Consider the following 25989-nt stretch of genomic DNA (forward strand, 5'->3'; position numbering starts at 1 on the left):
TACTTGCTGCCCATCTGGGATCAAAATCCAGCCCCTGTTTTAGGAAAAAATGCTGCAGTAAAAGCCAAGTGACAGACGTACGCTATGCCTTGTTCAGGTTTTAACACAGCCCAAAAACAGAAACATCAAGCATTCTTCATTTCATGCGGGAGTTTTATTCTCCCACCTCTAACTCATTAAAGCAGTGCTATGACTTTTCCCTTCCGTCACGTTTGTCAGTAAACATACATTTCATACAAATACATGCACGTGAGCACGTATCCAAAATTGTATCCTGCTTTTTCTCTTCACACTCCCCCCCCCATCCCAAAATATTTTATATTCACATATGCTTTCCATTTATTCTAGCCCTTTACCCCCCACACATGCTCCAAGTCCCCAGTTTCCACATTCTTCTTTAACCCTCCAAACTATAAAGACTTTTCTCAGTGGGATCAAACATCTGGTGGGTGATCCTCATGCAGATTTCAGTACTTCTTTTGTTTCTCAGCTTGCCAACAGATCAGTTTTGATAGGTAGTAAAGCCACTGAAAGGGATTCTCTGTCTGTAGTACACAAAGTATTTCCAAGATCTATAAAGGAAGGGGTAAAAATTGAAGTGGTCTATGTAAAAAAGAGTATATTCCCCTTTTTTTTACTTCTATGTACTTTTTAAACTTTTATCTATGTAGTACCCTTTCATATACTGCGTCCCATAGGATGTACATAGATTGGTGATTTAGAAGATTATTATAATTTCCTTTTTGCTTTTATTTGTTTTATTCAAGAACAACCATCTCTACTGATACAGTCAGAGACCAAGTAAAAAGTAAAGATTTCATTCTCCTCCAGAGACAAAAAGCTGACAATTACTCAAACTGCATTATATCAATTACTCAGGAAGGGTGCAGGAGACACCGAGTTTGCTGTCTATACAGCACATTGTCTCAGATTAACTCAGTTGTCCCAAATACTGACCCATTTCTGCTTTTCCACAGCTATTAAGTCCTCGGCAATCCTCCCCAGTTCCCTCTGCACCAATGCTTACGGTGACAACAATTGAGAATGGCAGGGGCAGGAGCAAAGGGCCCACTGGATTTCTCTTACCAAAGCCAAGATAAGTGCTTACACTCCTCTTCTCCACAACCCATGCTGTTCATTTTAAGAAATGGAGATCTTTCCAAAGAAAACAAGCATTTCTCTTTGGGTGTTTCTAGCCAGCTAATGTGAGAGGAAGTGCTATGTATTCATATACACATTTAGAATCGGACCATTCCCCAACCACTAGAAATGGCTAATACAGGAGATGAAAAATTAAGACAAACATGTGACAAAACCTAGCTAATCCATCATCTTTTCAATAGTTCACCTCTTTTAAAGGCTTCCGTTGATGATACTGATTCAAACTGCTTAGTAATGCTTATTTAAGTCTAGCTCTGAGTAATACTCTTCTACATACTCTGTAACTTCTGTACCAAATAAAAACAATCCATCATGATCCTTGGGAATAAATACGTTTTCAGCTTAATTTTTAGCTTAGTTGACAGCAATGATATTTTTCAGTTATACGTATGCATTTATTCTCAGTTGACTAAAGAGAAATTATGTCTTAACAAAACACTTTAAAAATTCAAACTCTGCAGTCATAACGTATTTCCAGTTAAAAATGTGATGAGTAAGATGCTAAGACACAATATCCCAAGGCCATGCTATGCACACTGAAAAAGCACAATCCTGCAGACTCACGAAACAGCCCTCCCTGCGCAGATCAACCCTTTGTTTTCAAAGCCCAACATACATTTAATGCGCACTGAATGTACACAGATTCTCACCCCAGGATGCATTTCGATGTGATAAAGTCACACAGTTATTAATACCTCCATGTCAAAAACACTGTAGCTCAAGAGATAAAGCTGATGCTTCATCTCATGAGAAACAAGTATTCTTTTATAACTGCTTATAAATGGTTTGATGTTTTCTCTGAGACAACAAGCAGTCATTTACTGGTACATGAGACTTCCATGAAACAAGTCTGAATGTCACCCGCCACGAATAACACATTTAACACAATTCAAGAACTTTCTGCTAACTCAAGATCATGCCTGAAATACAGAAGTGTGACATTTTATGTATTTTAAAAAATAACCATGCACAGCCCCCAAGGGATTCACAAGCACTACACGAAACAACAAAACTAACAAACATAGGTGTGAGCATGCTACTGTGGGTCAAACATACCACCGGTGCCCACATAAAATTCCCTCAGCCTTCAAAGAAAAACCTGTGAACAGTAATTTTTTTCCATGAAAGAGTAAATATTCAGCAGGCTTCCACTATAAGAAAAAAGAAAAAAAAAAAAAGGCCTCACCTAGTTTAAATCAAAAATTATGTAGGTTGTAGCTTCACCTTCACTTGCTCCTTTTCAGAAGAGAGAGTAAAACCCCAACTAAAATTAGACCTCTCCAGTTTTGCTGCAGTTCCCCAGCAGACAGCCCCAGCCCCACCCTGCGCCGAGCAGCCAAGGCGGAGGCACGGAGGGGACTGGGGATGCTGCCACACCCTGGTGCCCCCTCCACTCCTCCTCCTCCATCTCCACCTCCTTCTCCTCCTGAAGGCGAAACCTGCACGCCGCAGAAGCGGGCTCCCATCAGCTGAGCTCCGGCCAGGCATCCCACCAGCTCCTCAGTCAGAGGGGGAAGCCTTTGGGGAGAAAAGGCCATCAGCTGCATCCCTAACAGAGGGATGCGACTGCCTGCAGTTAGCCTGGGGAGAGGCCCTGGCTGTGCCGTTCTGATTAAATAAACCCAGCGGGTTTTTAATGCTTCCCAATGTGTTTCATGTTCTCTGCTGCAGCGTGCGGGTCTGCAGCACGCTGACGGCTCAAGCAGCGCCGTAAGGAATAAACTTCCAGTGGCTCTTACTCTAATGCGGTGCTCTGGGGCTCTCTTCTCACCTTATTGCCATGCAGGTCTCATCCTCACGTTAGAGCTGAAACTTTCCAACCCAGGGAGACCAGCACAGCAGTATTTGCCTACACGATGTTAGGCATATACACACACAGGTGCAGCAAGACCCATGAATTTAACCACGAGTGATGCAGCACCATGATCTTGACCTTTTAATACTCTATGAAAGAACTGTTCGCCGTAGATTTAGAGGAAAAGTATACACTCGATCGCATCTCACCAAGACTTACTGGTCAAAAACGTACATATTTTCCTTATATTCTCATTTTCTATGAGATTTAGTTATACTTTTTCTCTTCATACAGATCTGTCAGCTTTCTATAGACACAGACAAATGTTGACAATATTAAAAGTAAAATGAAAAAGACATCATCCGACTTGCCACACTATAAAAAGATGGATGCACGTGGGACACACCTAACTCACAGCTTTTGAGATTTTTTTTTTTTTTTTTTTTGCTAGCAGGCCTCTGGCTTGCAATCATTTTGACAGAAAAGACTTCAACAACCGTAGGTACTTTCCCTTCAAACTTACAAGCAACATGCATATTGAGTTGAGGAAATACTTTCCTTCTCTACCTCAAACACAAGCACACCCTGGAGAACAGCATTCAGAGCGATAACCACCTTTACCAAACACCCTCCTCCTCAAGCACAGCCCCAAGAAAAATAAAAAAAAAAAATAATAAATCTAGAAAACATAAAGCCAGATTGGCTATACTTTGCTACTCGCGATGATCATAGCACTGCGAGTTCTCCTGCTTCTCAGTATGTATAATAAAGTTTCAACTCTTAATGAAAACCGAGAAAACCTAAAAAGCGAAAAAACTATTTCCCGGCCCCCCCCCCCCCCGCCTCAGCCCCTCTCTCGTCACTCAGCTGCGAGGGGCCGCAGCCGGGCTGGGGGAGGATGGGACCCACACAGCCTTTCTGCCGACCACCCACTCGCGTTCTCCATCTCCCTTTCCCCACAGACCTACCCGAGTACCGTCACTTCCACGCCGCGCTCCGCGGGGACACGCGTGGGGGGGGGGGGCGAGAGCAGCGCCCGGGCCGCCGCTCCAGCGCACCTGGAAGCCCGCTCCGAGGCCGGCAGCGCGTCCCACGCGCGATTCCTCCCCGCGGGCGGCCCCGGCGGGGCGGGGCGGGGCAGCCCCGGCCCGGCGGCTCCCAGGCCCCCCGCTGCCGGCCGCGGTCCGTGGGGCGGGAGCGGGGGGGGGCGGCGCTGCCACTGCAGCGGTCCGGGGCTGCGATGTGCTCCGTACATAACCACACCCACCGCATTGCAGAAGGCACGGCCGGGGCGGGGGGGGGGGGGGGGGCGGATTTGAGGGGGGTGCAGACCAGGCCCCCCCCCACCGCAGGGAGCCCAGCCCCGTCCGGGCGGTGAGGGGGGCCCGACTCTCCCCTGCACCGCCCAGGCGCTGTGCCCCCCCCCCCCCCCAAGGTGAGCGGGGCAGGAGCGGGGGGGGGTGGGGGGGTGTTGTGTCTGGGTGCACCCTTCCGAGCCAGGCACCCCCCCCCCCTTCTGCCGCCTACAGAAGTTTCCCACAGAAATGCGTATCGCTCGGAAAAAAAAAAAAAAAAAAAAAAAAAAATTGTAACACACACCCCACCACCACCACCCAACCCCCCCCATCGGCACAGCTGCGGCGGGAGCAGCCGTGTGTCCGTCTGTCTGTCCGTCCGTCCCTCCCACTCCCCACGCCGGGCCCTGCTCTGCAGGGGGGGGGGGGGCACCGCTCTCTGCCTCCCCCCCGCTGCCCCCCACCCCCCCCCCCCGGGCATCCCGGCCTCATGCAGACACCGCCCCCCCCCCCCCCCGCTGCTAACTTAAAAAATGGCTCCTAGGAAAGAGGTTTATATAAATACATATACATTTAGAATAATAATAATTAAAAAAATAGAAAAGGAGGGGGGGGGGGAAATGCAATCTGCTCGCGCCCCCCCCGGGCATATCCTCCGCTTCCCCTTGCGGGGAGGGCGCTGGACGCGCCGGGGGCGGGAGCGGCGGGAAGGTACCTTGGTGGTGGGGAGCGGCGGGGGGGCCCGGCGGCGGTAACCGGGGCTGGGGGCCGCTCCCGGCGGCGGTACCGGGGCCGGGGGGGGGCCGCTCCCGGCGGCGGCCACGCGTCAGCAGCGGCAGCGCAGCCCGGCTCTGCCCAGAGCGAGCCTCCGCCGCTTCCCAGCAAATCAGGGCTGCGGAGGCTCCTCCGGAGAGCGGGAGGGAAAAAGGAAAGGGGGAAAAAAAAAAAAAAAAAAAAAAAAAAAAAGGAGAGAGAGAGAAAAAAAAAAAAAAAAAAAAAAGGGGGGGTGGGGGTGAAAGCAGCGCAGGCCAGGAAGAGCGGCAAAAGCTGGCTGGCGGCAGGTTTCTGGAGCCAGACCCCCACCCGCCACCCCCCCGCCGCCTGATGCCGCGGGGCGAGCGGGGGGCGCTGAGAGCTGGGCCCCGGGCCCACAGCAGGGAGCCCCCCACCCTCCACCTGCGTCCGGAGGGATCCGGCTGGGTTTTGGCTCAGCGAAATGAATTCCTCTATTTAGAGAGATGAGTTTAGCTGCTGCCGTTGCAACCAAACCCTAGCGATGGAGAGACTCCCTGTGAACTTTATTAAAAGCAGCAAGCTGGGTGCTGGCAAGGTCTGGCTTTGATTTACACGTAAGGTTTTTGCTGGGGGGGAGGGTGGGGGGGGTGGTGTACCAGCCTTTTCGATTTTAATTTCAAGTGACAGACCACATGCTCTTAAAATCTGGACACTATTTCACTCAACAGCATCACCAAAACAGGAAAAAAAAATATATAGGTCCTGCCATGCATCAGTTCCCCATCCAGAAAGGGTAATGTAAAACTGAAAATTACTTTTGAGTTTTCACTACAGTACAGACCACAACATGCCACATGTCAAAAAACATCAAAAATTCCCAGCACATACAGAAGCTGCTGAGGAGGGGGATAATCCTGCTTCCATCATTTCATTTTGGTAACTACGTAGCTCCTCTTGGAGCACAAAAATGAGCTCTCCACTAACTCCACGTACATGAGTGGCTATCGGAACCGAGACTCCACCACACCACGGCGCTCGGTGGTGTTGCTTGTTCACTTCTTGGGGGGACCAGAAGCAGCTGAACTTGATCTTTTCCAGGGGGGAACTGGCCAAGGGAGGGGTAGCAACGGCTGGTTAAGGGAAAGCCACAGACCCACACGCTCTCATGCCACACCGTCAGGCCTGTTGCAACACAGTAGATAAATTAGGCTTATTCTCTCTTTAGATAGCGTATTTTGAGAGCTCCCCGAAATGATAAGATCCAAATTATATTCAGGCCTCTGATATGAATCAGGAGGTGGGGAAAAAGATCTTTAATTAGTAGCATCTCTGTGGGATTTAAGATGAGAAAGAGGTTTCAACAGCAGGCAGGGGACATACCATTTCTCAGATCTGCAAAACCGCGCTGCTCTGTATTTAATGTAGAATCATAGCAAGACACATGCCCCCCTTCACCTGCTATGCAGGAGTGCCATTTAGCAGATCTGGCACACTGTAACATGCATAAGAGAGAGACAGACTTCAAAAGGAAAATGTGTGCCATCAACTAAGAGAGGGCATACCACCAGTCATGCAGTTGAAATAAAGAGACTTGTATACTCTTCTCCAGCAGGAGCTCTGGAAGCCATCATGAATCACAAGGGAATGGACTTGACAGCTAAGACACATGAGAGTTAAAGTTTGATTTGGGAAGAGGAAAAAAAAAAAACAAAACAAAACAAAACAAAACAACAAAGTAAGAAAAGGACTGAACTGGTTTGAATCAAAACGAGCCTTAAAAGCAAGCTAGGAGACTTAAGAAATATTATTTGAAAAACAATGAAAGATTTACCAGCTCAACCTTTTGCAGCTGTCACACTGCCCGTTACAGAGGAAGGTGTTGACACTGCTTTTAAGCAGAGATAATACTGCTGGCATATTAGTGCTTCACAGCAACACACCTTGTCCTTGAGCAGTAGTGCAGGCAGATTTGTCCCACAGTTACAATATACTCTGTCATCCCTTTTGTGGATATACTGCATATATAATAGCATCTTTCATCCGAGGATCTAGAAGACTTTCAGCACACTGATTTAACCTCAAAACATCAAGTGGTATTAATGGGCTGTTCCTATAAGCAGGAAACCTTTGCAACAGATAGGAGGTAGCTGATACCTCTGGGCTACCAATATGGGCCTAAGCTTCAGAGTTCTCAACACTCACAGTATTTTTTTTTTCCATTTTAAAATGTTACTTTCTAATTCCAAAGTGGGTTAGTTGGCTAGCTTGCCCTGACTTCTGTCAGATGGGAGTTCCATAGAAGCTTAGGTTTCCTTGAATCAGCATTTTAAAATTATTATTTAAAAAAAAAAAAAAAGTGTTCTTCCAGTAATTTAGAGCAAGACTGAATCCATACATGCCTTGTACATGTGGGAAACATGAATAATCCCCCTGCACTTCACAGGAGTTACCCCAGTGTTCACTTACACAAAAGAAGTCTTGGATGACAAGTCCAGGCAGCACTGGAAGAGACTGATCTCCTGCCTTGCTATTGGTCAATAGTTTTATTTTTGCTATTTTCTCACTTTTCTAGAGGTTGTGCTTCAGACCTGGTAGTCAGGAGAAAATAAATTTAATGGTCTCATTTGAGTTTCTGCTTGTCTCGACTCCCGAGGCATCAGGCTTGGCGCAGCCCATGCCATTCCTTTCTCACCTCTGCGAAAGGCCCCGCCAGCCCCCAGACAGACACACAGCCCCTGCTGCCTGCCACCGAGAAGGTTTTAACTCCTGTGTTCTGCTCATTTAAAAGCAGCTCCGGCTTGGGCAGGATGCAGGATGCCACACACTCTTGCTTGCCCTGAACGTGCAGCCTTTGAACCTCTCACGTCTCGCTGCTCTAGGCACAAGCTCCCTGTGTGCTGCTACACACGCTCCATCCCCTCTCCATTTCAGCAACTGCAGAAAACCTCTCCCAGCCTGCTCCTGCCAGGTCATCCCCTTTCCTCTTCCCATATCCACACACCCCCTTCCCCATTCCCACTCAGCCCCTTCTCCCCCTCCCTCCATTATCACCAGACCTTTGGCCAGGTGCCTCCCAAACCTCTATTCCTCCTTTGCCCTTACAAGAGGTATCTCTTCATCTTCCTCCCCTCCAAAGCAGTTTCCTTCCCCTTGTGCCATATACCTTCCCTGCATTTTCTCCTGGTCATGATCCTCCACTTCATACCCACGCAAGGAGCTAGATGTACATCCAAGTTGCCCCTTTGCTGGTTTGGAAGCCAGGCTGCTCCCAGCACTCAACCCTTTGGGGAGGAAGGCACATAGCTGTAGAGACACCAGGAACCAACTATATGATCACCAGAGTAGCCCAGGAGGTCAACACTAAGCTGGGCAAACTGGTAAAACAGGCGGCAAGCTCTGCCCTCCCTTCCCTTTTCTATCCATCCATTGGTTTTGGTTTTCCAGTTTCTTCCCTTCAGTGAACACATGCAACTGACTTGGGAAAGCCCTGCGTAGGGAGGGAGGAAGGAAAATAGTTGTTCCTGACATGAAAAGCCAAGGAAGAATAAAGGCAAAGACAGCCTCTGACAAGAAGCAGGTAAATTAGAGGTGGGGATGGAAAATGTGCCAGTACACATAACTCCCCCTTTCCCCATGGGGTACCAGTCAGAGTAGAGCAGCTGTAAGGAAAATGGGCCCATGCAGAATATTTGGCCACAACAAGGGCTTTTTTTTTTACAGGCAAGGGGAATGGGGAGACATACAATCTCTGCCAGGAAAGGATGAATAGGCAACCCTGGAAGAGTAGGGACAAGGATTATTGCCCAGCCCTGGGAACTGCTGGCAAAAACATTCTTGTGATTCCCTAATTGATTGGACATGGCATTCAAAATAGCACATTACAAAAAAGCAAGACACAAAAATGCTATCAAACACAGCAAAAGGCCGTCTCAAGCCCAGCCAACGATGAATTAGCTGGGTGCAGCACTTGGAAAAATGGCAAGTACTGTAAAAGTAGTAGCATTATTACAGCATTATTAAGAAGATATTTCTTAGCAGACAGGAGCTTGGCACTATCTGTCTAGACGGGTAGATGGGTTTGGAGTCAAACAGATTTTTTTTTTTTTTTTTATTATTATTATTACCGTATCCACTTCCATTTATTAAAAGCAAACTGCTCTGCCCATGACTCATGCAGCTTAGCCTTCTGCATGGCAATGAAACAAAATTCTCATAATTAAGAGTGATCACTGTGAGACAGCAGATGAAGGTAAGATTTAGAAATCAGACCAAATCTTCTATTTCTGTCTTCCCTCACTGCAAACATAATGCCCACAGACCACTAACTGGCCAATATTACCATTGCCTTAAAATCTGTAAGCAGTAAACCTTCAGGTGAGATATCCCTTAGTGCAGCTCAGTGACACAGCAAGTCAGATTTATTTGTGACACTGGTTTATTGACCTCAGTGCAGGGATTTATTCAGTCTGCCATTTGAAGTAAATTGCACTCTGCCAATCAGTGCCAAATTTACCCCATTTTAAGACTACTGAAGGAACAATCAGTAAATTTGGCCCCAGTGCTTCTGAAACTGAAATCCTGCCTATAGATTTACTGCAATTAATTCAGCACTGGCTTTCGCCACTTTCATATCTGTACCTACTTTCTGACTGAGAGCATTAACTGGATTATCAAGAGATTACCTCCTGCTGTAGTTCTCCAGCCTCCATTATGAACCAAAGGTAACCAGATTTGATGGAACTAAAATGCTTTGGGATGTACCTGAGGCTGTGCCCAAAACAGACAAGAAGTAGTTTTCAGACAGAGTAATACACTGAACTTTTTATCTCAGTAAAGGTTTTCATTTTTAATTTATTTTGTCTATGCATAATCATTACCGTGGTTTAACTGTGCTCTGATTTAATATACACCAACTATAAGAAACAGAAAACACAGAAGATATGCAATATGCAGTTAACACAAATTTATTTTAAGTAGGGTTCATAAACAGCCTAACAATTAAGGAGTCAAAGACAACTCTTATTTTCTACTGGCAGCTCTAGGACTGAGAGTATCCTAGATTGCGACCACCTCCACTGAGGTCAACAGAGATCATTCTCCTTTACTGGGGTGCCTTCTGTTGAGTCCATCTATTTTAGTCCATTAAATTCTGGCTTTTTGCCCTTATTCCCACAGTGCATGCTGGTTTGCCCTATTTGTGAGGTGTTAAAGAGGAAAGCAGACCCCTTCCTTCCCCCTTTTCCATGTCATTAAAGCCAGTCACGCATTTTAGTTAAAAAACTACCTTTAGCCCTTCTGTGTCTTCTTTTCATGACACATCTAATTCAGAGAAGGATTTAAGCAGGAGTTTTCCCTGAGCATAAACTAGTCTCACTGACTCAAAGGAGAATCAATGCTTATATTTATTAAGTACTATCAGAAATAATAACGCCATCCTGAATCATAACTGCCTTCTACAAATCTCTTTTTAAGATACCTCTTCCTCATGACATCTATAATAAAACAACTCTCAGTGGCCAGGTTGATAGCCACAGCCCCCCAGCTGCTTTAATATCATTTGTCTTCATAAGCTGCAATATTTACCAGGGAGGGAAGGCACTTTAATGAGTGTTTGCATAGCACCCAGCACAGTTCACCTCTCATCTTAATGAGGGCTAATAGCAATTAAAGGAAGCACTGGTAGGTTCTTACTTAAAGTACAAAGAATAACTATGTTTATCATAATACTATAGTGTCATTAAGGTAAGAAGTACTGTTCAAGAATGAACAAATTTATCCTATATCTGTACTGTCTTAGAGTTATGCAAGCTGAGATGTCATAGGCTGTTTCCTTGAACGGTTACTTTAGTAACCGATTACTTTAGTTCCAAGGATTACTTGGAATTAAAACATTTCCAACCTGCATGTTTAAAGAAGAATTTGGGGTTTCACGGCTAACTTTCCTGTTAAACTATCCCTCTCCATTTTTATTCTCTCAGAGTGCCAGAAAAGTAGAAATCTCAGATCTGATGGCTGACAATAAGTAAACTTTACTTACAGAAAGGGAAAGGGCTGGTGTTTTTAATTTACCAAATATGCTTATTGAAGGACACAAGAAAGCAAAACCCCAAATATGCAGCGCAAATTCTCTGTCTGTAGGTAGAAAAGTGTACATTTGTTCCCAGTACGCTGCCTCCTCTTGCTCTTACTTCTTTCCTCACACAATATTTTTAACAGCAGAAGTGACTGCTCTTCACAAACCCTGGGCATGGGTCTGTGCCTGGCTGCTCCCAGCCTACCTGGCCAGACATAGCCCTTGCTCCTTGCAGACTGTCCCCATCCCACAGCCTGTCACACTTTCCCAGACAGTTTAAAGGTCTGCATTACCGACAGGAGAAAAGTATCTCTCTTTACCTCCGTTTGGCTGCTCCTTCCCATCTCCGTCCTGCCCCCTTCAAGCCACTACAAGAACTTAGCGATGGCATGGGAAGAAGCAGGCAAACCCATTTGAGTTAAAACTACAAATGGCAAAGACAATCAACTTGACTGGTTTCTCACTGCGCTTCCCCATGAGATCTCATCAATATGAGACCGAGAAGCAGGGGGTATGGTGTGACGTGGGAACTGGGGATGATGGCAGAGCCACACCACCGCCTCTCCTGGCAGCCACGCCAGCATCAGACCGTGGTGTTGGCCACCGGCCTCTATTTATGTGAGCAATTGCTCAAAATGATATGTCTAACCTTCAGCACCTGCCTGACTGGGCTCCCAGGGACCAGTCCACCTCCAGCTGACAGCCTCTACACATAGCCAGGAGCTCCTCCACCTTATGTTTATAGATGCTCAGATGCTTTCAAAATGCATTACCTTTAAAAAAAATGCTCTAATTCAGTTCATAGTTTAAGTCTCACATTCAGTTATTGGGACACTGCCAGTAAAATGGAGTTGAAGGTAGTGAGAGAAGGAAAAACCCATCCCTTTCCTCTGCTTCGACAATTTACTCCCCCTGCAACTCACACTGAGTGTCAGTACTCATGGATTAAAATCAGGAGGTACCAATCTCTTTGCGTCTTTCCCTTGGCAAATATACTGGCATACCTTAAAGGCAAGTGCCCTGCGTGCACCCAGCATGTTGTATCCTGGGGTAGAAAAGTAGCAGTGTCACACTCCACTGGTTTCTTTCTAACCAAAATGCAGCTAATTACTAACTGGACACAGACCTGCAATACAACCTGGGGGGACCTGGGTTTGTATCTCTGAAGAGTAATCCTTTTAATATAATTAAAATGTTACTGTTACATTAAAAGAGAGGGGGAAAATCCCAAAGGAAACACCCAACCATCATCTTCAATGCACAGCTTTAAACTGAAAAATTTTACTCACCCAAATGACAAACGATACATACTTGTCCCCTAGGCACTGAAAAATACCCAAGAAAGGCATCTCAGCCTCTCACCCTTTTGAAAAGCTTTTTACACTTTGCAAATAACGAGTATCATGAACAGCTTCTTGCAGTACAAATGTTTAATTTACCACACATCCCCTGAACCAGTAATTTTAGGATTGGGTTTGCTCGGTCACCACCAGGTTGCTCCCAGTCATCCTGTGTGCAAACATCTGTCTGGCTGGTCCCGGAGGGACACACGCACAGCCCAAAGTTGCCAAGCAACATCCTTGATGCCTTAAGCATTGGGCCAACTCGCCTGCTTTAAAAAAGTTACTCAGGAAAAAAAGGCCGATAGGGAAGCACAAGCTTATGTAAGGACCCTGCATTTGGAAGAGGTGCTCTGCCTCCTTCCCAGAAAATTTCTGGGAAAATAGGTACACAATTTGTTCTTGGTAGTAAAATAAAAGTAGCAATTCCTGTCATTGCCTCCAAGGGGTGGGGAGTGGGGGGGGAGATTTTGTTGAAAAAATCAGTTTTCTGGGTGACACAGTATACAGCCTTCCCATCCCTTACCCAAATCAAGGAACAAGCAAACATTGATTTGGTGTATCTGAGGGCCAACACAGTGCCACTGATCACAGCCAAAGGTAAGCACATCTCAGTAGTTACAAATAAAATACAAAAATAATGTATTTACAAAAAGCCCATGAAGAGATTCAGGCTGCGTTCTCCCCCACATTTGAACTAATTTTGCTCAAACATCAGTCGAGTTACTCACAAGGTCCTTTTTAATGTATCAATTGGTGTAGCCAAACATCCACACTTTCAAAAGTTTAATGTTAGCTCTTCTCCCAAAACAAAGTAACAGAAAAACAGGGACTGGAATCTCTGTTGCAAGGTAAAATCATGTTAATAGTGTCAGGGTTTATAAACAGTGCCTCTCTTCAGTTTCCTAACTTGCCTGCAGGACCCTGATGAGAACACAGTGACTGATCACATCAGTTTGCACTTCGGTATCTTGACCCATGAAGCTGCTTAGGAAAAAATTGCAATTGCCATTGCACCTACTAACACATACCATGAACTATCAGTGTTCTTAACAAAAGTAACCAGACCTCATGGTATTTGGAATTTCACTGGCACATGAAGTGCCAGACATGTGCAATAAGGCTGTTGAAAGAGTATTTTAACTTTAAGATTTTACTTCTGCAGTTATGTGTCTTCTCAGGAGTAAACAATGAAAGCCACAAACAGTTTCTCAAAGGAAAAACATGGTGGCACTGATATCCATTGCATTTACACAATATGCAGCACATGGTTGTTTCCTCTGCAAGGGCAAGTAAAATCTATTATTCGATTAGTTTGGAATAAAATGTCCCAAACCCTCCAATTCTGACTTCAATATTGAATCAATTTCTGGAGGTTTGGGCCATTTTACTGTTTTTTGTACAGCAGCTAATCTGTAGTCTAAGAGTTACTTTAAGTCAAAAAAGGAAATTTAAAAGAAACATAAGCCTACCAGAAAAATTAACTCATAGAAGAGCTTTTAGCGGGTTTGGATGACTTCAGCGAGTTGCTCTCCTATGTTCCTTTCACATTTTGGGGACAAAAGTTGGAAAGAGGAAAATTAAGTATGGGGAAGGTTTTGTTCCTAAGATTTTATTCTGCTTCTTGTCCTCCACATTCCATCCTTACCACCACCAAGCCCAACGCTCCAAATATCCATTTAGATATTTGTCGGGCAAGAGAGAGCATATGCAGTAGCTCTGTGCATGCTGACAGGCAGCATGGCACATGCTGATCGTCTATCACAACACACGCTTTGATTTGTCCAACAGGCTCCCTGCCCGCTACGGCCACGCAGGACATTTAATGGCTGAGCTCACCTCAAAGCAAAACATTTCCCTGAGAGAGGCAAGGTTTGCCTCTAGACGCTTCTAGACCAGTATAGCCACACCACCACCACTGCTCTTTATGTCTCTTACCACTACGCAGGGCGGATTTGAATGCATGGTATCAAAGATGCTGTAGCAGCGTCTTGTGGTATAGAGCCTCCACATATCTCTCCCCGCAACACCCACCCTCTGCTTTGCATTAAGCATACAAAGTCCTGCTTTATTTTCCTTTTGGGGGGATTCTGCCACTCTCTGAAGGAACCTGAAAGTGATTATACAGATGAACGATGAAACCTGAGCGCCTGTTCTCATGTTCCACCCAGGCAAAAAGGCAGGATATATAGCAGCTTATCCTTCAAGAACTCAGCCTCGAGTTTCTGCCACAACTGGGGCGACATATTTTTGGGGGTGCAAGAGTGCCAAAACCCTTCAGAGAGCAAGGTCATTTTTGTGTAGTAGTCTGAAATAAGCTTCAAAGAAAAAGTGCTGTCATGTCATCAGTAAATTCCTCACTGGCAGGTTTTGGTTTCGTTTCCCCTGTTTTTAATGAGCAACAAATAATAATAATAATAATAATAATAATTAATAATAATAATAACAATAGCCAATAATATTTTTAAGAAAATAACCAAAACAAAAACCAAACCCCACAACACCTTATAATGAACATTTCTTAGAATAATATGACAAAAATTCTAGCCTTTAAGAGAAAAATTTTCTATACTATACACCTCCCATGAAATCAAAAACTCTGACATATGTCCACTATTATAATTAAAGTAAGGACTTCTGAAGTTAAACTTCACATTGATTAATGTATGAAGTAAAGCAAAGTGAAATTTTGTTTTCCTGTAATTGACTGGGATCTTAAAGTTCACGTAAACTGTAATATCTCTTGCAAAGGGTACATGATCAATATAGGTATTTTATTCACTTACCCTCTTCAAAGCCTCTCTAAAGCTAAAATTATGTTCCCCACTATTTATCAATTTTATTTAGACTAATCAAATAAAATTTTCACTTTGCAACTTCCCAAACATCACATTATGTGGCATGTCTAAAGTTTGTATAGAATTCATCAGTCAATGAACTTAGCAGAATAGAGCAACGTCCACCAAGCAATTATGACGTCTGGAGAACTTGCCATAAAACAGCAGTTATCATGCATTAGATACATTCAAGCTGAGCTATTATGGTAAAATTATGTAGCATGTTACATCTTATTTTCTTATCTTTTAGGTTCTTAATACCCTCAGCTTCTGTACTAGGAGTACAGCAACTGCTCTTAACCACCTTCTTCTAACCTTGTTTAGTGTCTGAAATCTAGAAAACATTTTCATTGTCAAAATCAAAAGCAGAACTATGGCTACTTGGAGAAGCTAGGATGCAAAGCAGTAAGGTAAGAATTCATGGTACCCTGTTCAAATTTCACTAATTCACAGTGTAAACATTTTTTATTTATAATATTGATGAATTAACTCTGTCTCTAAAATAAATATGTGTTTATGTCACTTTGCTTGGTTAAACTAGAACTTCAAAATACATTGGCCTGCACTACATTAGCTGAAAGAATAAAACCACTACCAAAGATGCTCCATTCAAAATTTGTCTTGGGAGTCCACACTCCAGATCATGAAAAGTTTAGTTGTATAAACTATCTGAAAACAAAAATAAGATTTACAGAAATAAAAAAAAAAAAAAAAAAGAGTTGTTTGGTTTTCCTTATTTACAAAAAAAAAAAAGAAAGTGATGAAAAACATTTCATCACCTTTTTTTGGAAGTTTTTGGAACATGTACAGTAGTTGCTTACCAAGTGTAATACTTACTAAGTTAAGGATAAAGAATGTTTTGGGTACAATTTCCTTAGCCCACAGAAAGTAGCTGTAGCTATATTTAGACAATCCCAAATATTTGAGAGTTTCACATATGGGGAACAACTGTACACTGCGTGCACAGAGCTGACACATTTGAAGTGGAACGTGAGAGAGAAAGAACAGCTGCTCACAACTGTGCAGCCGACGTCAAGCATGGACAAGCCCGCAGAGCACCTCCACCTTCGGGGCCACCAAGCTGGAGACCTGTAGTGGGAACTCAGCTCCGCAACTGTAATGCAAGAGGGCTGGAGAGACAAAGGACACACCTTGGGTACCTGAGCAAACACATGCCTGAATGTGACGCCCAGTGGTACCAGGGTCACATCTCAGGAAGCCTGTGTTTTATGTATTGGGATGTGGTCAACCTGGCTTGTTATGAAGGACTAATAACAAATCTGACCTGAGAAAACTAGGTTCTGTGCCATAGATGAGCTGCAAATACCTACTGGTGGAGCAAATGAAAACCAGCCCATAATTCTTATGAGAGAAAACTTTCTGAAAGCATTGCAATGTAGCAGTAATACAATTTTCAGCTGTACTGGATATTGTCTTCCCCAAATTGCTAATGTTCCTATGCTTGTTTCTGTATCAGGTTCTCTTTATATACATATATTTTGGAAAATAAAAACTACCAGGTTTTTCTGAGAGTTTCAATTCCCCTTTCTTCCTCCCACCCAGATCTTTACATCTCCTGGTTTTACTTAAGCCTCACAGCTCCAAAGAGCAGTAAAGAAACTTGCTGAAGGAAAGCAGAGGGTTGTAACAGTCTGCTACTAGAATAAGAAAATTAAACAAGGAAAGGAGAGGTGGTATGAATCATGATGAGTCATGTAATATTTCTTAACTCACAAATAAATTAACTTTTTACAAATTTTCAGTTAATAACAGCAATCAAGCTTCATATAATTCAGAATACCCCATGGACAACCAGTATAAACTATTTAGACCTGCTCTTATATCTCTATAGACGATAATTTTCTATACATTTTGTAGCTTTCATCGTACTGCGATAGTTTACTTTCTGGCATAAAAGAAACTCAAACTAATCACATGCATGAGAAAGAGAAAAAAACCTAGACATTTTGTCCAACCGTTCATCCTTACATTGAGAATGTGCCAACCTATTTTAACATCTAGTATGTTTTCTAGTAAGTAACTTCAGGAGGTGCTATCCTCAAGTTACTATAAGCAATAGAAGGTTTTTCATGACCAGAGTGTTGTGGTTTAGGCCTGGTTGGCAGCCAACCACAATGCAGCACCTCTCTCTCCCTTCCCCTCCAGCAATGAGAAGGGACAGAGAGCCAGGCTTGGGGTTCGAGATAGGACTGGGATGGGGAAAAAATTCCCCTTTATGATCATGAGCAAGAGGCAGACTCGTTAGAGGAAGGAAAAAACCCATATATTTATTACAGACACTAACAACACATAACAGAGTAGGACAGTGAGAAGCATTGCCACATCTTGAGAACACCTTCCCCCCACCCCTCCCTTCTTCCCGGGCTCAGTTCTGCTCCCGATATCTCTACCTCCTCCCCCAGTGGCGCAGGGGCAGGGAATGGGGGGTGCAGTCAGTGCTGCCACTTCCTTCATCTTCGGTGAGGGGAGTGTCCAGAACTTGTTCCTCCTGCTCCATCGTGGTCCCCCTCTCACAGGAGACAGTCCTCCACAAACTTTCTCCGATATGAATTCCTCCCATGGGCCACAGTGTTCCCCACACTGCTCCGTCATGGGTCACTAACTTCCTCTGACTCCCTCCCACGGCTGCAGCCCTTCCCGAGCTGCTCCGGCGTGGGACTCCCCCGCATGCTGCAATCCTCCCAGCACTGAATTACAGCAGCGGGGCTACCTTTTCCCATGAGACCCCGGCCTTCTTTGGGCACAGAACCTTGATCAACTGAGCAGGAGCCACAGGCCATAAATCAATGTCTGCTCCACCGTAGATCTTCATGGGTGGCAGGGGGGGGGCGCCCTGCTGTCTCACCACAGGATACAGGGGGGTCTCTGCTCCGGCACACCTCCCCCCTCCTTTCTTCCTCCGTCCCTCCACTGACCTTGGTGTTCATGCAGCTGCAGCAACTCCTCCTCACAAGTCCGACTGCCCGTCACCACGTCCCTTCTTAAATACGTTATTGCAGAGGCGCAGCCGATTGGCTCAATTTCCCAAACAGAAGTGGAGCTGACTTGGAGCTGAGGGAGCTTCGAGAAGCTTCTCACAGGGGGCTGCCCCTATAGCCCCCTCCCCTGCCACCAAAAAAACTCCACCACTCACTCAACCCAGGACACAGAGTCAGACCAAACCTCTTGCTTAAATAAACAGATTTAAAATTTTATCTGAAAGTGGGACTGAACCTGAGAGCATTGGAGAGAAGAAAGGAGGGGGCAGGTAAAAGCAGCCCTCCCACCTCCATACCCATTTCCTAATGTATATTCTGCTCTCAGGCAGCATCCAGCAATGATATCAAATTTCAGAAGACCACTTCTCTGCCAGAACAGTTGTGCTGTTTTATAAAACTAAAAATTAAAGCAGCATTACAAAACATGTAAATCAGCAGCCTCTCTGCCTTTTTGCACATAGTTTATTCATGGGTGCTACTGAAAGGCCTTATCTTGACATGCTCTTTTCCAACCAAACCATTGAGAAGCAACAGAGACTTGCTAAATGTCTATTTGAAAATCTTATCACTCAGCAAGAGACTAAAAAACACTACCAGGAGTCCTGGAGAGTACAGCAGAGGTGAAAAAAAAAAAAAAAAAAAAGTAATAAAATCAGTTACATCTATAATACATGCTACAGTAGTTTTGCATAAGCAAAAATTATACTCCTCACTGCAACAGACAGGTCTAATCTCAACAGCTCAGTGGGTGAAATCCTGGACCATTGAGAAGGATGGGAAAACTCATCAGTTTAATGATGCAAGAGTGTTCCTCTCCTGTGTGGTTGGATATTCTTGGTGGTCAAGCAGTTGGCCCAAGAAATCCAACAGAAATATAGTGTCAAAGAGAAACAGTGCATTGGCTGACTGTGCTGTTTTACAAACTAGACAAAGATAATTTTAATAGATACACAGTTGTATAAATGCGTACTATGAGAAACTAAATGCTAACTCCATCCCTTTGTGTTTTACCCAATAGAAGTAATGCTGTATTCATTGAAAAATTTTTAAAAGTATCTGGTGGTTTGTTTTTTTTAAATAAATGAAAAAAGCACATTCAAGAGAAACTGCTATGCTATGCCTAGTAATGAACTAATTATTACAAAACACATACTCATCCCAAATGTATTATAGCATATGACCATAGACAATTTGATAATTCAATTCCAAATGCTGTCAATATTTATAAACTACACACAGAGGCACACGGAAAATACAGCAACTGTGTTTAATGTGGGTAGTTAGTGCAATTCCAATAATTCCTCATCCAAGTTATGTGCGCAAGTTGATTTTGTATGAGGTTCTCAGCATTAGACACACCAGACCCCCCTTACCCCTGGCGGCACATGAAGGTCAGCTGCTTTTAATGCCAGAAATTTAGTGCAACAGCTTGGTTTGTTATTGCATTGAAACTGGTTTTAGCCAGGGCAGCTTGCAGTGAAATGGCAGGCAGAACAAGCAAATTCAATTAAAATAGCTCTGAGGCAAAAAAGGAGACGAGTGCATTAGGAAAATATAAATGGGTGCCACAAGATCACAGCCAGGCCGTAACACAACGCTGTCTTTCCCTCTTTTATAGCCATGTTTTTTTCTAACTGTGGAGAGTATTTTTAAATAGGCTACTCTACTCCACAACTATATCTTATCTCAGCATACAGCGAGCAGACACAGAATAACCAGAGTTTTCACCAACCCTGCCACACCAATCCCTTCTTGCGGAGGAGAACCTGCAAAATGCACGGTCTGGAGTATTCCTCTTTCCTAATCTTAATTTTTGTCCCCTGCCATAAGAGACAGCACAACAGAGCATCCCTTCTGCAGGGCAGCGGGCAGGGTGCAGGCAGGGTGAGAGCTGCCACCAGCCCTGAAGAGATCGAGAGGGGAAATGGGGCACAGCCCCTATGGCTCCAGGGCTGGTCTGCTGGGAGCTTCAGAAATGAGTCTGCAAGTTATTCAGGCCACCAAGAACACTGCCAATATTCACAGACTCACATGAATGGCCACATAATATTTTGCTGAGTTTTTTTTTTTTTCTTTTTATTTTAAATCACTGCAAGACACTGCTCCACATGTTCTCAAGGATAGCATAACATTTTCTTGGGATCACTCAGAACTAGAGCAGTTTGGGACTTTTTCTCTAGAGCTTGTTTTATTCTAATGAGTCCTAAGGAAGAACATCACCTGTGGACTGTGCAGCTCCATGCCTCCCCAGGAGCCAGGGTCCTCTGTAAGAGGGTTCATCAGTGCCTTCCTTTGCATTTAGTTAATCAAATTCCTTCCCTTCGTCATTGCTTGTGGCACCATGTTTATCTCCCAACTGCAGAACACTATCTAGATAAGGGAGAGTCAAACCCATTTTAGTTCCACCAGATAACCAGGCTGTCCTACATGATACAGAAAAGAAGCAGGCATAACATTAACATTTTCATTATATTCAAACTACTTCAGTGTCTCAATGAAATGTTGTGGGGTTCGTTTTTATTTTTTTTTTTTTTAATTCAGCTGTATATGTGTTTTCATAACATCTACAGTCTTTTCCAAAACAGCCTTAACAAAAATTGGCTTTCATTGGGTCTCTGTTACCATAATAGATGTGATGTGTAGCTACATCCTTCTGCACCAGCACTGGATCAGATACCAGGATCCATCCAAATTACTGATTCAGTTCTGTTTCTGTGACTCTTCCACAAGTTAAAAAAAACAACAACAAAAAAAAAAAAAAAAAAAACACTCAAAGCAATGTTTTAGTAACACATGTTATTGAAGTTCAGCCTCAGAGTATTTACTCTTCAGAGCTAAGTGAAAACAGGTGTTTTCTGAACTAACATGAGCCAAACAAAATTGTTTGGGTTTTTGTTTTTCTTTTTGCTTTTCTTAGCATCAAAGTAATGTGTGCTCAAGCACAAACATTTTGCCTAAATTTTCCTTGAGGTTTATATGATAGTCTTAATCACAGAACTAATGGATTTGGGATGAAGACATACCTCAGAGGACACCAAATAAAATCTTTTCTGTCCTTACTACTATCTTCTACCTGGGCCACTTTTTTTAAAGATAAATATTTTTCTCCTATCTTTTATTTTTCTTTTTTTTTTTTTTTCCCCCACCCCCCCCAATTTATTTAACTGTTCTAGTGATCATTTTCAGGTGTCAGTATGAAAATAAGAAAGCTTTTTCTATTGATACACATGGGTACCATTATTAATTCTACTCCTGTAGCATCTCAGAACTCCAGGCAGTGATAAGAGCTAAAGCATGTTATACTCTGTGTGCATCAACAGCAAATAACCCTTGCTTTAGACAGCCAGGATTAAAATTAGTAAAGGGCTAAAGTGAAATTATTTTGAAACTAAAACCACTTTTTACAGTGAATTCAAGCAACTTAACATTTCTTACATGTAATTTTGTTTATGTTGTGTCTAGAGCAAGTGTAACTTGGCAGGAGTGCAACACTCTGCAGACAGATATGGCAGCAGGAGAAAAGATAGCAACTCTAAAAATAAAGGCTCTAATGGTATCATAAGCAGGAGACAAAATGCAGAAGAAATACGTATTTGTTATCAATGGGGTGAAAGGGATGGTGGAAGCTCATGTAGTAGAAAGGCCCGCTAGGCCCCTGAAAAAACATTTTTACTTTTCTTTTAGCTGAACAGGACAAACTGGCTCTTTCCTTTTACATAGATAATGCTGAGGATGTAAACAGGCTGACAAGCTTTAGAGGAACATGACACTAAGGCCAAATTTTACAACAAAAAATTGACAAAACCAAAATAGAAGTACAATTTTAGAGGTAAAATTACCCATCATTAATATTACAGAAGTCAGTACTTAAATGCCAGAATTAGTGCATCAGTAGTTGGCAAGTTATTTCCAACCCCCACCTCTTTCGTGGTTTGGGTTTTTTTTTTTTTTTTTTTTTTGTTGGTTGGTTTTTGTTTGTTTGGTTGGTTGTTTTTTGTTTTTGTTTTTTTTTTGGGGGGAATGGGGAGGGGAGAGGAAGAGTGGGGAGTGGGTGAGGGAGAGGAAGCAGGAAGGAACTGCTGCCTTATCCACTGTAAAGAGTGAAGGGGATTTAAGAAATTGAGCTATGAAGACAGAATTATCAATTTCCTCACATGCTTTCTTGTAGTGCTTAACACTGATAAATGAACACTGCAAGAATAGCCATCAATGCTGATAATGACCATCTTTCCAGCCACCATTTTACCCAGCAACTGAGCCACACACATTAAAGTCAAAAGCATTCATCAATTTGGGATGCCCAACTTGTGCCATCCAGGGAAGAGTGCTTATGCCATTTGGTATCTTCTAGCACAATCCCAATACTTTTCAGCTACAGCTCATCATTTTTGCACCGTGATTCTCAAATCTCAGCTCAAACCTCAGAAAAGGGAAAATTCAGATAAAGTGACATAGCATCACTAGTGAGCTTTGGAGCAATGGATAGGACTGAATGATCAGTCAAGTCCAGGCTGCTACTTCATCACCTGCATTGCCTTGTCTCATTTATCACAGCCCTTCTGCAAAAAGTAAAAAGGAGGCTGGCTAGCTTCCAAGCCCATCACTGAATGAGTCCTACCCAGGACAAAGCAAAGATACCACCCTCTGGTCCCATCCTCAGACTCATTTCTATTCTGCTCCCTTTTTTCCCCCCTATAATCTAATCCTTGTCACACTCTCCGTTCTGAGGCTTTCCTTCCACCCAGCCCTAGTCTTACCAGCTTGTTCCAGTCCTCACTGAACATGAGTTTTCATGCAGTATTTTGTTCAGTATAGCGGTGCCAAAAAGCCATGCACCCTGCCAGGCTAATAGGCTCTGCCTGAAAGCATGAGAAGAATAGAATTTGAGAATAGACTGTCAAGATATTTGAATACAGGTAAAACAATATGTTATCCTTTCATTCCTGAAAACAAGGCTAAGATAATTTTGGCTTGGGGAAGAAATAAATGCCTTCTCTTCCATCCCATGTAAGGCACACACTCCTTTTGGATAAAAGGGTTAGCCTAAGTGTTTCAAATCAGGAATAATTATGGGTGAAAAAACACTTTCCATGAGAAACACCGGACTAGCAGTCATTGCTGCTAAAAGCAAAAAAAGTTTATAAAGAATAGGATTTTACTCGAATGATTGAATAATTCAGGCTGAAAGTGGCCTCTGAAAGTCATCAAGTTCTATCTCCTTGCTGAAAGCAGGGTTAACTGCAAAGTCAGATCAGGGTGCTTGAGTGTTCTGTCAAGTCTTGAGTATCTTCATGAATGGAAGGTCTGAATACTCTCTGGGAAACCTGTGCTATTTGATCATCCTTACTATGAAATTTGTATCTTTACATCTAGCAGGAATTCCCCTTGCTGTCATACACTTTCAAGATGAGTCTGGTCTACCTTATCTATAAACCATTCATAAGATCCTCCTTTAATTTTTCCTTCTGCCAGATAAATAAAGTCACACTTCCTTCCTCTCTTGGTTCATTCATTCTGTCCTTCAGCCTCCTTGCTATATTGAAAATCTTCATTCTAAAATTGAAAGCCTTTCTTCTATGGCAGCAGGACCCAAAACTGGGCACAGGACTCCAGATGCAGCCTGTCCATTGCTGAGTAGGGGGCACATCTCTTGACATGCCATCTACGCTCTTTTTCATCATCACGGACATGGCTTAGTGGTAGACTTGGCAGTGGTAGGTTTACAGTTGGACTCAGTCGTAAGGGTCTTTTCCAACCTAAATTATTCTATGATCTCTGCCTGCGGTTGGCCTTCACTGCTGTAAAGGTGCACTGGTGACTTACGTTCATCTTGTCCACTAAAAGGACTTGCAGGTCCTTTACTGCAGAGCTGTTACTAAGGCAGCCATCCCAAGCCTAAGCAACAGCATAGGCTGATTCCCTCCTAGGTGAAGTATTCTGCATTTTCCTTTGCTGGGCTTCACAGGGTTCCCCTCCTAGTCCACTAATGCAGCTTTGTGTTGTTCTCCCTTCCTAACTCCTCAAAAGTTCAATGCTTTGTGTGGCATGAACAGTGAATGGGAATCACACTTAACAGGGGGAGAAAAAGTCTTTGGAGCATAAAGTCACCTGTCAAGTCCACTCATCCAGACCTGAATCCTAGCATACCTCTTAACAGCTCATGTCCAAGCCTAGGACTGAGCTGTCTGATGCTCAGTCAGGGAGCTGATAGGCATCTGCTGCTTTTAAAGGCAGCCCAAACAACACAGTGCAAACTCTGCTCCTGAATCCTCCCTTAGAAAAGGTCCCTAAACCACTTTGCTGCAGATGGAACAGTATATGGTTCTTCCAGCATTGCTTCTGGGAACATTAACTACCCTCACGTGAAGGCATGCAAAAATCAATGCAAGCAAGGAAGTGCTAAACCAGAGGTGCAACAAGGAGGAATGATTGATCTTTTGGGGAATGAGGTGAAGGATGTAGAATTGATAGGTTTCTTTTCCCCCCCCTCCTCTGAAAAGAGCATGAAGCTGATGGATGATTTTTTGAAGGAACATATTGTTAAAAATGTTGGCAACATATCACCAACCTTTCAGGTCTACTTAATCAATTAAAATGGCTGTCTCTGAACGAATCAAATTAATGTTCAACATGAAAGATGAAGAAAAAGCAGGAAGCTGGATAAAGAGACAGATTTAGCTGACTCACCCCTCTGAGATTCCTGCTTAATGACACTGCTCACAATGGAGAGAGGATTGTTTCTCAAGTAAAACGTTCATGGAAGGTAAATCCATCACCACTGAAGCAAAGTGGCTCTATCCATCACCACTGAAGCCAAGTATTGATGCTAGGATGCTAATTGTCATCTAAGTTCCTACAATATTTAATTGAACCAGTAAGTGACGTGGCTGGCTTCTCCCTCAGAAAGGTTAGTCTGTTAATTGTGACCCCACACAAAAATAGTTGCTGATGATCTCAGCTAGGATGTAATCACCTGCCCACATGAAAGGCAATGCATTTTTCATGGTCATCAAACAAAATAGTTTAATTGTGTCCCCATGTACCTGCTCTGGCCAGCTTTGCTTCCTCATCATCCTCTGCCCCTTCCCAAAGCACTAAATCTCCATGAGCTACTGTCTTAGGTTTTTTTTTATTTTTTTTGGGGGGGTGAGTGGGGTTGGGGGATGTGACTGCATTTGATATTTAGCCTTCTGCTAGAGCAATGTGAGGAAGGCTACCCAGCCTCCCTGAACATACTAGGAACAGCACATGAACCTCACTGTCTGTGCTTGACATATGTTCCTACTGTGCAAAAAAAAAAGTAAAAATTGCTGTTTGTTAGCAATGCAGCTACAGTTGTGGTTACTGGATTAGATGTCAGGGTCAAAAACTAGTTGCAAAAACCACAGATCTCATGCTCTCTGTATGGAGCTAGATTCTCATCTGGCCCAAGCTTGCAGGGCTCCACATTGACAGTCTGGCTCCCAGTGTAAGTGGCCTATAAAGACCGCCTTTGCTTCATCTGAGAGGCTTGGGGTATCTTAAATTTGACAGCCACTGAATGCAACTGCACTCTGGGGTTTAGAAGCAAATTATTGAACTGACTTGTTAAATTATGTTTCATTAAGAAGATTACAACCGCACCCTTTGCTATTTGAGCCTTCAATTTGATACTGTCAAGACTGTTTCACTGTTCAGTTTTCCAAAGCAAATGATTCTGAAAGGCTGTGCAAAGGGCACAAAAAGTAGCAATAGAGTAATGATTTCCTGAGCAA

The 25989-nt window shown here is 43.5% G+C and overlaps 1 protein-coding gene across 27 annotated transcripts in view; it reads right to left on the bottom strand.

Annotated features, from left to right (window-relative positions):
- EPB41L3 (erythrocyte membrane protein band 4.1 like 3) overlaps window positions 1-25989 on the bottom strand; it is a 146018-nt gene that overhangs the window by 92069 nt on the left and 27960 nt on the right. For 8 of the 27 annotated variants that reach the window (XM_042797913.1, XM_032987638.2, XM_032987636.2 and 5 more), the window contains exon 1: window positions 3925-4148. The exons of 1 other annotated variant lie outside the window; for it this stretch is intronic. The gene's annotated coding sequence lies outside the window, so the exon portion shown is untranslated. Of the gene's footprint in view, window positions 1-2347; window positions 2465-3920; window positions 4151-4966; window positions 5165-25989 lie in introns of those variants that run through there. 18 more of the 27 variants (XM_042797915.1, XM_042797916.1, XM_032987645.2 and 15 more) reach the window with 9 other exon arrangements.

This window comes from Tyto alba, unplaced genomic scaffold, assembly GCF_018691265.1.
Source record: "Tyto alba isolate M040663 unplaced genomic scaffold, T.alba_DEE_v4.0 Super-Scaffold_27, whole genome shotgun sequence".
NCBI lineage: Eukaryota > Metazoa > Chordata > Aves > Strigiformes > Tytonidae > Tyto > Tyto alba.